The sequence below is a fragment of the Pogoniulus pusillus genome, chromosome Z (assembly GCF_015220805.1).
Source record: "Pogoniulus pusillus isolate bPogPus1 chromosome Z, bPogPus1.pri, whole genome shotgun sequence".
Taxonomy (NCBI): domain Eukaryota; kingdom Metazoa; phylum Chordata; class Aves; order Piciformes; family Lybiidae; genus Pogoniulus; species Pogoniulus pusillus.
The window spans coordinates 7,915,109-7,931,237 of NC_087309.1; positions in this window are offsets into that span (position 1 = coordinate 7,915,109).

Here is a 16,129-nt window from a genome sequence, read left to right on the forward strand (position 1 = left end):
TTCTAAATCTGGAGAGCAGCCCTCAGGAGAGGGCCTTGGGGGTGCTGGTGGATGAGAAGCTCAACAGGAGCCAGCAGTGTGCACTTGCAGCCCAGAAAGCCAAGCAGAGCCTGGGCTGCATCAGAAGTGTGGCCAGCAGGTCAAGGGAGGTGATTCTCCCCCTCTGCTCTGCTCTGCTCTGCTCTGCTGAGACCCCACCTGGAGTACTGCATCCAGTTCTGGAGCCTACATTGCAAGAGTGGTGTGGAGATGCTGGAGCACATCCAGAGAGAGGCCACAAGGATGATCAGAGGGCTGCAGCACCTCTGCTACAAGGACAGACTGAAAGAGCTGGGGGTGTTCAGTCTGGAGAAGGGGAGGCTCTAAGGTGACCTTATTGTGTCCTTCCAGTACCTAAAAGGGGCCTACAAAAACACTGGGGAGGGACTCTTTAAGCTATCGGGGAGTGACAGGAATGGAGCAAAGCTGGAGGTGGGGAGATTTGGACTGGACATGAGGTGGAAGTTGTTCAGCATGAGAGTGGTGAGAGCCTGGAATGGGTTGCCCAGGGAGGTGGTTGAGGCCCCATCCCTCGAGGTGTTTAAGGCCAGGCTGGATGAGGCTGTGACCAGCCTGATCTAGGGTAGGGTGTCCCTGCCCATGGCAGGGGTGTTGGAACTAGATGATCCTTGTGGTCCCTTCCAACCCTGACTGATTCTGTTATTCCAATTTTTAAAACATCAAATATCTTTAGACTTGGATACAAAGTTATTTGCCCTATTTGTCCTGTATCACTTAAATTCACCATCAATTACTGTAGAAAATTGTTGTGGAAGTCATGACTACCAAGTAATTTGCTTAAATAGCTTCCTATTTAGAGAAAAATCCAAACTCCTTTCTGCTCTTAAGAGGCTTTCTCAACTACTGTACTGTCTAAGAGCCATTTACATTGTCAGTTTGCTAATGGCACAGCCTAATTCACTTTTATTAATGCAAAGTACAAACACCATAGACTGATAAAAGGAGAGTAGTATAACAAATGACCATGAGAATAAAAACGTCTTTTGGACAGCCACAATGCTTTTCACTATTCAGTACGTGTGCTGGTACTTCCTTTTCACAACCAATGATTTAATTTCTCTCATTGAAATATTCCAATTAGCTCCAAACCAGCACATTATGTTTATGTTCATGATTGAATTTAATACTGTATATACATACCAGAATTGCATCTCTAATGAAAGAGGATATAAAGTAAAGTAAATGGAACACTACTGAAGAAAAAAAGAAATAGAGCCCTTTATATATGAATAATATTTTGTTCAAGAAAAGCCTGCATGAGGCACTTGGTGCCATGGTCTAGTTGATTGGATAGGTGATAGGTTGGAATGGATGATCTTGGAAGTCTCTTCCAACCTGGTTGATTCTAGGATTCTATGACTCATATGACTAACTAGCTAATCATGTACACTACGTACTGCCAACTATTTTCAATTATTTGGTTTGTATTATCAACAATTAAGTACTTTTAAACAATTATAATTTAAAAATCTGTGTCATAAGAATTACACACTTACACAATTAACCAGGTTGGAAGAGACAATAACAGTGATAACAGCACACCTGAGGGATGGTAAAGGGCTCAGGTCCAGCCAACATGGATTTAGGAAGGGCAGATCCTGCCTCTCTGTGGTGGTTTGGCTATTATCCGCCCCCCCCCCCCCACCACCACTTTAGAAGGTACCCTTAGAAGGTAACTCAGTTGTGCTCTGGGAATATAAATGAAGCTATTTATTTACAGCTAGCACAATATACAAGCAGATATTTACAGTATATACAGTTATATACAGAAATATACAAGGTAAAAATAATACAGAAGCACAACTCCCCTCCCAGAAACCTGAGTCCCCAGGAGGGGCTCTCAACCACCCCTGCACCTTCCCCCTGCCCCTCTCAACCTTACCCCAGTCCAAGGAAGAAAAGAGGTTCAGCCAAGAGTTTAAGAAGCAAGGTTAGTGGCAGTGAGAGTAGGGAGCTGTAGCTCAGTCTGAAGCCAGAAGCAGAATGAGAAGACGGCAAAAAGTGTTATCTAATGTTTATTTTCTTGTTCCCATACCTCTCAGCGAGACTGTGAGGGAAGGAGACATAACCATTGTTTTCCTTTCACAGCCTATCATCTACCTTTTCTCACCAAAACATTCTAGCCTGCTTCAAACTAGCACACTCTCCAACCTGATCTCCTTCTATGATCAGGTGAGCCGCTTGGTGGATGTGGGGAGGCCTGTGGATGTGCTCGGTCTGGACTTCAGCAAGGCCTTTGACACTGTCCCCCACAGCAAACTGCTGGCTAAGCTGTCAGCCCATGGCTTGGATGGCAACACTCTGTGCTGGGTTAGGAACTGGCTGGAGGGCCGGACCCAGAGAGTGGTGGTGAATGGTGCCACATCCAGCTGGCAGCTGTCACTAGCAGTGTCCCTCAGGGATCAGTGCTGGGCCCCATCCTCTTTAACATCTTCACAGATGATCTGGATGAGGGCATGGAGTCAGTCATCAGCAAGTTTGCAGATGACACTAAGCTGGGGGCAGATGTGGCTGGGTTGGAGGGCGGAAGGGCTCTGCAGCGGGACCTTGACCACCTGCACAGATGGGCAGAGTCCAATGGGATGCTGTTCAATAGCTCCAAGTGCAGGGTGCTGCACTTTCATAGAATCATAGAATCAACCAGGTTGGAAGAGACCTCCAAGATCATCCAGTCCAACCTATCCCCCAGCCCTATCCAGTCAACTAGACCATGGCACTAAGTGCCTCAGCCAGGCTTTCGTGAACATGTGCAGGGACAGTGCCTCCACCACCTCCCTGAGCAGCCCGATATATTTCAATATATTGTACATGTGGTAGTTTGAGGGGTCCCAGGTTCCCTTAAGAAAATTAGAGAGACAGAGTCCTGTCCCAGGGGGATGAGTCTGGTTGTCCTAGGATATTGTAACGTTGTTATTCTATTCCTCTTTCCAGTGTTATACAGCTTATAAGGCAGTGCCTTCCCCTCCCTGCCTGTCCTCCCTCTACTTCATTTCGCTGGGAAGAGCAGATGTCCCTCCGTGTCTCACAGTCTGCGTGTGGGAGATGGCCTCTGGCTGGCAAGGAATTCTGAGCTGTGTCATGCAGCCTGCTATTGAACACTGGTGGAACACCTGGGTACAATGACTCTTTGGTCACCAATGTGGTTAGATGGTCATAGTCCGCTTGATTTCCGTGATGCAGAGACTTACATGCATTCTTGCAAGATGCTCCACCAAGATTGGTTACAATCAGAGGGTACAGGGTTACTTGTAAGGCATGGGTAGGTCAGTATACCATAACAATCTGAGGGTCAGCCTCTGGGGCTGGCTAACTCTGCCCACATGCAGCTGCACTCCACCCCCTGCAGCTGCATGAGGGGGGAACTACCCTGTGCCTGGTATCTAACTCCCAAGATGGATTCAAGGATGCTCCCAGCACGGGTTGCTCATGTTTGGCCACAACAACCCCATGCAGAGATACAGGCTGGGGTCGGAGTGGCTGGAGAGCAGCCAGACACAGAGGGATCTGGGGGTACTGATTGATACCCACCTGAACATGAGCCAGCAGTGTGCCCAGGTGGCCAAGAGAGCCAGTGGCATCCTGGCCCGCATCAGGAATGGTGTGGTCAGCAGGAGCAGGGAGGTCATTCTGCCCCTGTACTCTGCACTGGTTAGACCACACCTTGAGTACTGTGTTCAGTTCTGGGCCCCTCAGTTTAGGAGGGACACTGAGATGCTTGAGCGTGTCCAGAGAAGAGCGACGAGGCTGGGGAGAGGCCTTGAGCACAGCCCTACGAGGAGAGGCTGAGGGAGCTGGGATTGGTTAGCCTGGAGAAGAGAAGGCTCAGGGGTGACCTTATTGCTGTCTACAACTACCTGAGGGGTGGTTGTGGCCAGGTGGGGTTGCTCTCTTCTCTCAGGTGGCCAGCACCAGAACAAGAGGACACAGCCTCAGGCTGCACCAGGGGAAATTTAGGCTGGAGGTGAGGAGAAAGTTCTTCACTGAGAGAGTCATTGGACACTGGAATGGGCTGCCCGGGGAGGTGGTGGAGTCGTCATCCCTGGGGCTGTTCAAGGCAGGACTGGACGTGGCACTTGGTGTCATGGTCTGGCCTTGAGCTCTGTGGTAAAGGGTTGGACTTGATGATCTGTGAGGTCTCTTCCAACCTTGGTGATACTGTGATACTGTGATACCTTCGAGATCACTGCATCCAACCTTCTAATTAAATAAACCACGGAACAAAGTGCCTCATTCACTTGCCTGAGAAGAGGTTTCAGTGTGGTGAGGGTTGGTTCTCCTTGCCCTAGTATCAGGTGATAGAACAAGAGGAAAAGGCCTGAAGCTGTGCCCAGGGAGGTTTAGGTTGGAGATGAGGAAATGTGTCTTTGCTCCAGGAGTAGTCAGGCATTGGAACAGGCTGCCCAGGGAGATGGTGGAGTCCTCATCCCTGGATGTGTACAAGAAAGGTGTGGACATAGCACTCGGGGACAAAACTGTTGTAAAAAAATACATTTTCAGTTTCATTTAAACCTCTACCATGATGTTACTAGACATTAACAACAGCCTTACCAAAATGGAAAATAACTGAAAAACAAAGGAAAAGAAGACAGGTTTTTAGGTAACTAAATAATTCACTCTGAAAGAGGCAAAGTATTGGTTCTGAGAAATAGTAACCAACTATTGAACGTCATGAGAAGAGTGATTATCGCAACCATTGCTCCAGTGAATAGCTCAATGCAGATTTACCAGTCTGAAAACAGATGAACACCAACCACATCAGTACACTTCAGTTCTTCATCTGAGAAAGAATCACGGTGGATTTTTTATATTGTTTAAGCATAAAGGAATTAATGTTCATAAACTAATAGAATCAAACATGTTGGAAGAGATCTCCAGGATCATCCAGGCCAACCTAGCACCCAAGCCTAGCCAGTCAACCAGACCATGGCACTAAGTGCCTCATCCAGGCTTTACTTCAACACCTCCAGGGACGGTGACTCCACCACCTCCCTGAGCAGCCCATTCCAATGCCAATCACTCTCTCTGGCAGGAACTTCCTCCTAACATTCAGCCTATACTTCCCCCAGCACAACTTGAGACTACGTACCCTTCTTCTGTTGCTGGTTGCCTGGCAGAAGAGACCAACCTCCACCTGGCTACATCCTCCCTTCAGGTAGTTGTAGACAGCAATGAGGTCCCCCCTGAGCCTCCTCTTCTCCAGGCTAAACACACCCAGCTCCCTCAGCCTCTCCCCATAGGGTTTGTGTTCCAGGCCCCTCACCAGCTTTGTTGCCCTTCTCTGGACACATTCCAGCACCTCAACATCTCTCTTGAATTGAGGAGCTCAGAACTGGACACAGTACTCAAGGTGTGGCCTGACCAGTGCTGAGTACAGGGGAAGAATAACCTCCCTTGTCCTACTGGCCACACTGTTCCTGATCCAGGCCAGGATGCCATTGGCTCTCTTGGCCACCTGGGCACACTGCTGCCTCATCTTCAGCCTACTCTCTACCAGTACCCCCAGGTCCCTTTCCTCCTGGCTGCTTTCCAGCCACTCTGTCCCCAGCCTGTAGCACTGCTTGGGGTTGCTGTGGCCAAAGTGCAGAACCCTGCTCTTGGCCTTGTTAAATCTCATCCCTCTGGCCTCTGCCCACCCATTCAGCTAGGCCAGGTCCCTCTGCAGGGCTCTCCTACCTTCCAACAGATCAGCACCTGCTCCTAGCTTGGTGCCATCTGCAAACTTGCTGATGCTGGACTCAGTCCCTTGTCCAGATCATCAATAAAGATATTGAACAGGACCAGGCCCAGCACTGACCCCTGGGGAACACCACTAGTGACTGGTTGCCAGTTCTTGACCCATATCAGAGTGAATCTGTCTAAGCCATGAGCTGCCAGCTTTGCTAAGAGCTTGTTGTGACAGACGATGTTTGGTCACCATATTCCAACATGAAATGCCCATGTAATGTTACCGTGAGTGGCAGGTAAGAATAAGAAGCTCTTGTGCCAGTGATTTTGAACATAGGCTGTTGACTGTTTTAGTGTGAGGTGTCTCTGCCTATGGCAGGGGGTTCGATCTAGACGATCAGACGATCTTTAAGGTCCCTTCCAACCTGAATTATTCTATGATTTTGTAACACAAAATCTGATCCTTTTTGTTTTCCAGAGGGTTTTCTTTGTCATTCAGATAATGATCTGATGTCATTTGTCTAGTTTACCACAGAATCACTGAGCAGCCTGTCCAAATAAGTTTTAAAGAACTTCATGGATGGACATTCCACAACTTCTCTGGGCAACTTGTTCCAGTGCTTAACTGCCCTCACTGTGAAGGGGTTTTTCCTCCTTATATTTTCATACATTCATATATTTTCCCCTTGTATTTTTTCTCCTTATATTTTCATTACTACAATTTGTGTCTTTTTACTCTTGTCCTTTTGCTGTACATCTCTGCAAAAGCTTATCTCTGTCTCCTAAGTAACTTTCCACTCATTTGGTAAGGACTGCAGCTAGAGCTGCCTTCACATTTCCCTTCCTCAGCCTAACCAAACTCAGCACCCTCAGTAACTCCTACATGTAATCAGGCCTCCAAAGTTTCTTCATGTCTCTCTGCTACACTCAGTCCAGTCTGCCAATCTTGTTTGCACTCTGAGAACAAAACTGGTCACAGCGATTTAGATATGGACTCAAAAGGTCCATTGGAAGGAAATAATCAGTCCCCTAAGATCTAATTCTTGGCCATCATTAACATCATTGCAGTTCTGATTTCTGTGATAAATCTGGTTAGTGGGACATTGTGATATTATCTATAACATCAAAAATAATAAATACTAAGTAGTAAGTTGAAGATGATTCTGTACAAAATGATCTCTTGTAGCTATAGAATGTAGCTAAGAGATTTTTCATTTTAACATATATTCTTTCTCCTAAAAATGCCACACCTGTGGGGAAATAAAGCTTTGTTTTTTTCAGTCTGTAGTTTGATCACTGATAGACTTTAACTCAAGGATGGAAGCCAGCCTGTAATTATTTGCTTTGACAAAAATGGTAACCTGAGGTGTGATAAAACAGGTAAAAATGGAATCAGGACCCTCTAGCCTAATTTGAAATTACAGAATCACAAAATAATTCAGGTTGGAAAAGACCTTCGAGATCATCATGTCCAACCTATTACCCAACATTATCTAATCAAGTAAACCATGGCACCAAGTGCTACATCCAGTCTCTTTTTAAACACTTCCAGGGATGGTGACTCCACCACGTCCCCAGGCAGCCCATTCCAATGCCAATCACTCTCTCTGGCAACAACTTCTTCTTAACATGCAGACTAAACCTGCTCTGGTGCAGCTTGAGACTGTCCCCCCTTGTTGCCTGGGAGAAGAGAGAAACGCACACCTGGCTATAATCTGCCTTCAAACAGTTATAGAGAGCAACAAGGTCTTCCCCGAGCCTCCTCTTCTCCAGTCTGAACTCCCCAGCACCCTCACAGGGCTGTGCTCCAGCCCCCTCACCAGCTTTGGTGTCCTTCTCTGGACAGATTCAGCATCTCAACATCTTTCTTAAATGGAGTGGCCCAGAACTGGACAAAGTACTCAAGGTGTGGTCTAACCAATGCGGATTACAGGGGAAGAAGGACTGCTGGCCACACTATTCCTGATACAGGATGCCACTGGATTTCTTGGCCACTTGGGCACATTGCTGGTTCTTGTTCAGCTGCCAACCAGTTCCTCCAGGTCTGTCCCTGCCACTCCGTCCCCAGCCTGCAGTACTGCTTGGGGTTGTTGTTGCCAAAGTGAATAACCTGACACTTTGACTTGTTAAAACTCATGGGCCCATTTGTCCAGCCTGTCCAGGTCCCTTTGCAGATCCACACTTGCTCCTAGCTTGGTGTCATCTGCAAACTTACTGATGCTGGACTCAATCCCCTCATCCAGATCAACAATGAAGATATTAAATGGAACTGAGTCTGTCACAGATCCCTGGGGCACACCACTAGTGACAGCTGCCAACTGGATGTGGTTCCATTCACCACCACTCTCTAGACCTGGCCCTCCAGCCAGTTCTTAACCCAGCACAAAGTGCGCCTGTCTCAGCCAAAGGCTGCCAGCTTGGCCAGGAGTTTGCTATGTCAGACAGTGTCAAAGGCCTTGCTGAAGTCCAGGTAGACTACATCCACCGCCTGTCCCACATCCACCAGGCAAGTCAACCTGGTCATACAGTATCACAGTATCATCAGGGTTGGAAGAGACCTCACAGATCATCAAGTCCAACCCTTTACCACAGAGCTCAAGGCTAGACCATGGCACCAAGTGCCACGTCCAATCTTGCCTTGAACTGCCCCAGGGACGGCGACTCCACCACCTCCCCGGGCAGCCCATTCCAGTGTCCAATGACTCTCTCAGTGAAGAACTTTCTCCTCACCTCCAGCCTAAATTTCCCCTGGTGCAGCCTGAGGCTGTGTCCTCTTGTTCTGGTGCTGGCCACCTGAGAGAAGAGAGCAACCTCCTCCTGGCCACAACCACCCTTCAGGTAGTTGTAGACAGCAATAAGGTCTCCCCTGAGCCTCCTCTTCTCCAGGCTAACCAATCCCAGCTCCCTCAGCCTCTCCTCGTAGGGCTTGTGCTCAAGGCCTCTCCCCAGCCTCGTTGCCCTTCTCTGGACACACTCAAGCATCTCAATGTCCCTCCTAAACTGGGGGGCCCAGAACTGAACACAATACTCAAGGTGTGGTCTGACCAGTGCAGAGTACAGGGGCAGAATGACCTCCCTGCTCCTGCTGACCACACCATTCCTGATGCAGGCCAGGATGCCACTGGCTCTCTTGGCCACCTGGGCACACTGCTGGCTCATGTTCAGATGGGTATCAATCAGTGCCCCCAGATTCCTCTCTGTCTGGCTGCTCTCCAGCCACTCCGACCTCAGCCTGTATCTTTGCATGGGGTTGTTGTACCCGAAGTGCAGCACCCTGCACTTGGAGCTATTGAACCCCATCCCATTGGACACTGCCCATCTGTCCAGGAGGTCAAGGTCCCGCTGCAGAGCCCTTCTGCCCTCCAACTCAGTCACATCTACCCCCAGCTTAGTGTCATCTGCAAACTTGCTGATGACTGACTCCATGCCCTCATCCAGATCATCTATGAAGATGTTAAAGAGGATGGGGCCCAGCACTGATCCCTGAGGGACACCACTAGTGACAGCCACCTGCTGGATGTGGCACCTTTCACCACCACTCTCTGGGTCCGGCCCTCCAGCCAGTTCCTAACCCAGCACAGAGTGTTGCCATCCAAGCCATGGGCTGACAGCTTAGCCAGCAGTTTGCTGTGGGGGACAGTGTCAAAGGCCTTGGTGAAGTCCAGCTAGACCACATCCACAGGCCTCCCCACATCCACCATACAGAGAGACCAGGTCGATCAAGCATGGCCTGCTCCTCCTAAATCCATGCTGGCTGGGTCTGATCCTTTGTCCACCCTGCAGGTGCCCTGTGACTGCACTCAGAATGATCTGTTCCATAATCTTGTCTGGCATTGAGGTCAGGCTGACAGGTGGATGGGCACCATATTGGCCAGCTTCCAGTGATCAGGGAGATCCCCAGTCAGTATCAAAGGATACATTAATAGAACAGAAATATTTTTGAAATGTGGTGGCAATTGTAAGAATATTCAGGAGCAATAGGGATTGTTCAGAGACCTAACAAAGAGTAATCACTCAAGAAGTAAAGACAGCACAGGATTGAATTACTTTGGGAAGATAGGCAATCTCCTTCAGTAGGTAGCTTCCAAATAGTATAAATATCTCTAGGTAAACTATTTCTCTAAGTAAACTACTTCTCCTTCTGAGCAAAAGACTAGCTTACATGATTCACAAAGTCCTGTCCTGTAACAAGATAGATGAGAGAAAAAAAACAAAAGACATTCCTGTTATTCATCCTGTAAACATTTTCCAGGATAAGCATTTCATTGAATCTCTCTTCAAATAAATTAATGCACCAAAAATCCAGCTGTAGTTTCTTTTGAGATCAAGCTTATCATGTTGAGGTGGTACCAGCTGGAAGTCAGCATACACTCTGTGTGTATTGCTGCAGTACATGGAATACCCGTGCTTGTAAGAAAAGGAAGTGCAAGTGCACTGTCAGTAAGTTTATTGATGGTACAAAACTGGGTGGAGTGGCTGACACACCAGAAGGCTGTGGTGCCATTCAGCAAGAGCTGAGTAGGTTGGAGAGCTAGGCAGAGGAGAACCTCATGATGTTCAGGAAGGGCAAGTGTAAGTTTCTGTACCTGTGGGGGAACAAACCCATGCATGAGCATGGATTAGTGGTTGTTCTGTTGGAAAGCAGCTCTGCAGAGAAGGACCTGTAAGTGCTGGTGGACAGCAAGTGCACATCAACCAGCAATGCACCTTCACAGCCAAGAAAGACAAAGCTATTCTGGAGTGCACTAAGGAGAGTGTGGCCAGAAGTTCAAGGCAGGTTCTTCTCCCCTTCTGCTTTGCCCTGGTGAGGCCACAGCTGGAGTATTGTGTCAAGCTTTGGGCATCCTAGTTCAAGAGAGACAAGGAACTACTGGATAGAGTCCAACATATAGCCACAAAGATTATGAGGGGACTGGAGCATCTTTCTTACAAGGAAAGGCTGAAAGCTCTTGGGCTATTTAGCTGGAGAAGGGAAGACTGAGAGGGGAGTTTACAAATACACACATTGTGTTCATGACTAAGTGCAATAGATTTGACATACCTCACAGGGTTGGTGAGAACCCTACAGTATCACAGGATCTGTGCAGGGTTCTGCACTTTGGCCACAACAACCCCAAGCAGTGGTATAGGCTGGGGACTGAGTGGCTGGAGAGCAGCCAGGAGGAAAGGGACCTGGAGGTGCTGATAGATAGTAGGTTGAAGATGAGGCAGCAGTGTGCCCAGGTAGCCAAGAGAGCCAATGGCATCCTGGCCTGGATCAGGAACAGTGTGGCCAGTAGGACAAGGGAGGTTATTCTTCCCCTGTACTCAGCACTGGTCAGGCCACACCTTGAGTACTGTGTCTAGTTCTGGGCCCCTCAATTCAAGAGAGATGTTGAGGTGCTGGAACGTGTCCAGAGAAGGGCGATGAAGCTGGTGAGGGGCCTGGAACACAAACCCTATGAGGAGAGGCTGAGGGAGCTGGGGGTGTTTAGCCTGGAGAAGAGGAGGCTCAGGGGGGACCTCATTGCTGTCTACAAGTACCTGAAGGGAGGCTGTAGCCAGGTGGGGGTTGGTCTCTTCTCCCAGAAAACCAGCAACAGAACAAGGGGACACAGTCTCAAGTTGTGCCGGGGAAAGTATAGGCTGAATGTTAGGAGGAAGTTCCTGCCAGAGAGAGTGATTGGCATTGGAATGGGCTGCCCAGGGAGGTGGTGGAGGCACCGTCCCTGGAGGTGATCAAGCAAAGCCTGGCTGAGGCACTTAGTGCCATGGTCTAGTTGACCGTGTAGGGCTGGGTGCTAGGTTGGCCTGGATGATCTTGGAGGTCTCTTCCAACCTGGTTGATTCTGTGATTCTGTGATTCTGTGATCACAGGACATTAAGGGTTGGAAGGCACCTCTGGAGATCTTCCAGTCCAATCCTCCCTGCCAGAGCAGGACCAGAGAATCTAGTGCAGGTTGCACAGGAACACATCCAGACAGGGCTGGAAAGGTTCCACAGAAGAAGAATCCACAACCTGTCTGGGCTAACCCCTACCATTCTGCGATTCTGTAAAGCCCCTAAATGGAAGTTATTTGTAACTGACCACAGAGTCACTGGTTTGCATCAGCTTTCCTAAAGACCCATAGTTTAAATCGTAGTTCATGCAACTTTCCTTGCCCAGTGCCCATTGTTCTGCTTATTTAGAACAGCTGCCATTCATAATCCATATCCTCACACGAGCCACAGCCTTTACACAGGCTGGGAAAATAACCTGCTAGAATCCATAAAAATTTATCCATTTTAAGAAGAGATGTGAACATCAGTCATAAACACTACTGATCAAGCAAGTTTTCCTAGACCAGACATGGAAGATGACTGTCAGTGAGGCAAGTGCATTAATAACACTACTTTAGATTTTATATTGCATTTTACATCCTATTTTCTAGTTCTCTCTACTTCACAGATTGAGGATAGAAATCACAATTCAAGTTCATACCATGCATTACATTGCCAAGAGAAAGAGGCATTTTAGAAAGTACATCAGATCATAAGTACCTCACCCCCTGGAGGACGGGTATTGGTTATTTGGTTTTTGTTTGTTGGTTTTTTTTTTTCTGGGGGTGGGGCTGTTGTTTGTGTTGTTGATTGAGGAGTTTTTTGTTGGGGTTTTTTTTTTGGGGGGGGAGGTGTTTTTTTGTTTGAGGTTTTTGTTTGTTTTTTCTTAAATAAAGAGATGACTTGGTAAGTTAGACCTTTGCTTTGGTCATTGTACTCTGGCTTTCTTCCCTCAAGCAAATTCAAAAACAGTTTCAATTACACCTAGCACACAATACACTTCTGTCTAGAAGACACTGAAAGCACCTAATAGGACTTTGGAGACTAATGGGTGAGCCACAAGTTTAAAAAGCTGGATATGGAAGAAAGGAATAGGCATGCAATCATTTGATCGCTTAGAGGTAGCTTTATGTCCTGAATCATTTGATTGCTTAGAGGTAGCTTTATCTCCTGGGGGTTTTGATGACTACAACACTCTTGGACTTTTCTAAAGAGCTTTGCCAAAACAGGAAAACATTATGTACTTGCATGGGGGAGGGGGGGGGAACAACAAAACAAACCCTTAAACAGTGGGGGTGGGGGGAAAAGGAGTTTAAAATGTAAAGCACTCAACAAGCTGTACAAGACTACTCCTGCCCAATCTGAAAGCAAACAGTTGTGAGGAAGGAATCACATAACGTGGTGTTACAACTCGTACCAACAGGAAGAACAATTGTACTATGTTCTTTTACCATCTTCTTACAATAGTTTTAGGTTCTGGATTACTTTGCTAGTACTGTGTCCAGTTCTGGGCCCCTCAATTCAAGAGAGAGGTTGAGGTGCTGGAATGTGTCTAGAGAAGGGTGACAAAGATGGTGAAAGGCCTGGAACACAAACCCTATGAGGAGAGGCTGAGGGAGTTGGGGTTGTTTAGCCTGGAGAAGAGTAGGCTCAGGGGGGACCTCATTGCTGCCTACAACTACCTGAAGGGAGGATGTAGGCAGGTGGGGTTGGGCTCTTCTGCCAGACAACCAGCAACAGAACAAGGGGACACAGTCTCAAGTTGTGCTGGTGGAAGTATAGGCTGGATGTTAGGAGGAAGTTGTTGGCAGAGAGAGTGATTGGCCTTGGAATGGGCTGCCCAGGGAGGTGGTGGAGTCACCATCCTTGGAGGTGATCAAGCAAAGCCTGGCTGAGGCACTTAGTGCCATGATCGGGTTGACTGGATAGGGCTGGGTGCTAGGTTGGAGTGGATGACCTTGGAAGCCTCTTCCAACCTGGTTGATTCTATGATTCTGTGAAGTAGGGACTGGTACTGGCATGCAATATTTAGATAAAAAGGGAGAGATTTCAAGGCTATGGATTTTAAAAAAATAAATGAGGCAAACTCCAAAGAACGCAGGAACCACACTGGAATTTATGACATACTGTCCTTTACTCCAGGGGGTTGGAGATTCAGCAACTGATTCCAGATCCTTTAAAGAAAGCAGGAGTGGCACTTTCTCTGTAAGATGCTAGACACAAATGTCCAGGCTTGCATTTCTGAGCTAGCCAACACTTTTCTCGGAGTAGAAGGAACAGGAGATGACAAAACCAAACCTCATCACCTGGCAGGAGCGCTGCCCTCATTCTGTGATGTGTGTCACCTCAGTCGTTTTCACTTAGGTCAAACCAGCAGCGTCTATGCTTTAGTAAAGCGATTACATTTTGAAAGTAGGCAAGGTTGAAGGGTAAGGGCTAGGTCATAAAACACATTAAAATCGACGTTATGTGATGGTGCTGCTGGAGCAGCCTGTGTCTGGAGAGCGAAGGCGCAACAGCGGGACGGCGGCGATGTGTCGCTGGCTCCGCTGCCTCCCGCAGCCCTCCCACACCCAGCGTGACGAGGGATAACTGGAAGAACGGGAAATAAGGGAGAGGCAAGGGGTGAAGAGAGTTTAACGGGTACCAGAAGGACTCAACTTCAAAGTAAAAGAGTTCTTTAAAAGGAGCTGAGGTGGAGAGGGGTAGATTTTCCTCGGCAGAGAAGGCTGAGCTTCTCTTCATCGAGGGCTCTGGGGTGCCCTGCACAGGAAGAGGGGGGAAGCGGGGATGGATTGATGAGGGAATGAGGAGTTGCCGCGACAGGGCGAAACAGACATAACTCACCTGCCGCAGCCGAAAAGCTTCTCAAGGAGCGAGGGGCGGAAGGGTCTCCGCCGCCCGGCGGCCAGCGGGAAGAGCCGGCCCTTCCCCGGTCTGCGCCGCCAAAAGCCACAGTACAGCTGCGCTCGGCCTTCCCTCCCCCGGGCAGGGCGGTGCTGCCTCGCATCTCGGGAGGCAGGGCCACCAGTGCTTCGGGAATGTCTCAACTCCGCTCCGGGAAGCGCGGCCAGCTCAGCTGGCTGCTCTCCCACAGCGCCAGTCGTCAGCAGCCTCCTCCGAGAGGCAGCCGCGCCTCAGGCGGCGGAGGGGCTGTAGGGCTTGGGGTTAGCGGCCCGGGGGCGGCCAGGCAGCGAGAGGAGTACAAGCAGCGGTCGTCTGAGAGGACTGTGAGGAGCAGAGAACGGATACTTGGGGCAGACGCTTCCCTGATCCTCCCAGTCTCGATATGGGCAGAAACCACAGGTAGGAGTGAAGTTTTCGAGGTCATAGAATCATAGAATCAGCCAGGTTGGAAGAGACCTCCAAGATCACCCAGTCCACCCTAGCACCCAGCCCTAACCAGTCAACTAATCCACGGCATTAAGTGCCTCACCCACGCTTTTCTTGAACACCTTCAGGGACGGTGACTTCCCCACCTCCCTGGGCAGAGATGTGATGTCTATATACAAGAAGGGCCAGAAGGGGCATCTAGGGAGCACCGGGCTTGTGAGCCTGACCTCGGTGCCAGGCAAGGTCATGGAGTGGTTCATCTCGAGTGTGCTGGTGTGCATGTGCAGCTCAGCTGGATGATCAGGTCCAGACAAGCATGGATTCATATCCTGCTTGATCAGTCTTGTTTCCTTCTTTGACCAGTGACCCACCTCGTGGATGAGTGAAAGACTCTGGATGTTGTCTACCCAGACTTCAGCAAAGCTCTTGACGCTGTCTCCAACATCATTCTTCTGGTGAAGCTGGCAGCTCATGTTTTAGACAGATGTAGTCTTCATTGGGTACCACTGGCTGGATGGCCTGGACCCAAAGTGTAGTGGCGAATGGAGTTAAACCCAGTTAGCATCCAGTCACGATCGGTGTTCCCCAGGGCTCAGTTTGCAGTCAGTCACATCTGTTAACTTTATCAGTCATCTGCATGAGTGCTGTGGTTTATTAAAATATCAGAGGATTGACTTACCCTCAGTAATTTGCAGATGACACAGAACTGGAAAGAAGTGTTGACCTGTTTGAAGTTAGGAAGGCAGAGGCATCTGGACAGGCTGGATCCATGGTCCCAGACCAGTGGTATGAGTTTCAACAAGGCTAAGTGCCAGCTCTGCTATGTAGGTTGTAACTACCCCATGCAATGCTATATGCTTGGTCAGAGTAACTGGAAAGTTGCCTGGCAGAAAAGGACCTGGTGGTGCTGCTTGACAGCTGTCTGAACACGAGACAGCTGTGCTTTCAGGTGGCCAAGACAGCAAACAGCATCCTGTGCTGCATAAAAAATATCCAACAGCAGTAGGGAATGGTTGTGGCCCTGCACTCAGCACTGGTGAGGCCACAGCTTGCGTGTTCAGTTCTGGGTGCCACAGTGTAGAGAGACAAGGGTGTAAGAGAAGGGCAGTGAAGCTGGTGAGGAGTCTGGAGATCAAATCTTAGAAGGAGCAGCTGAGGGCACTGGGATTGTTTAGTCTGTGGAAGAGGAAGATGAAGGGAGACTTTTTTAGTTCTCTACAATTCCCTGAAAGGAGGTTGTAGTAAGTTAGATGCTGGTCTGTTCTCCCAAGAA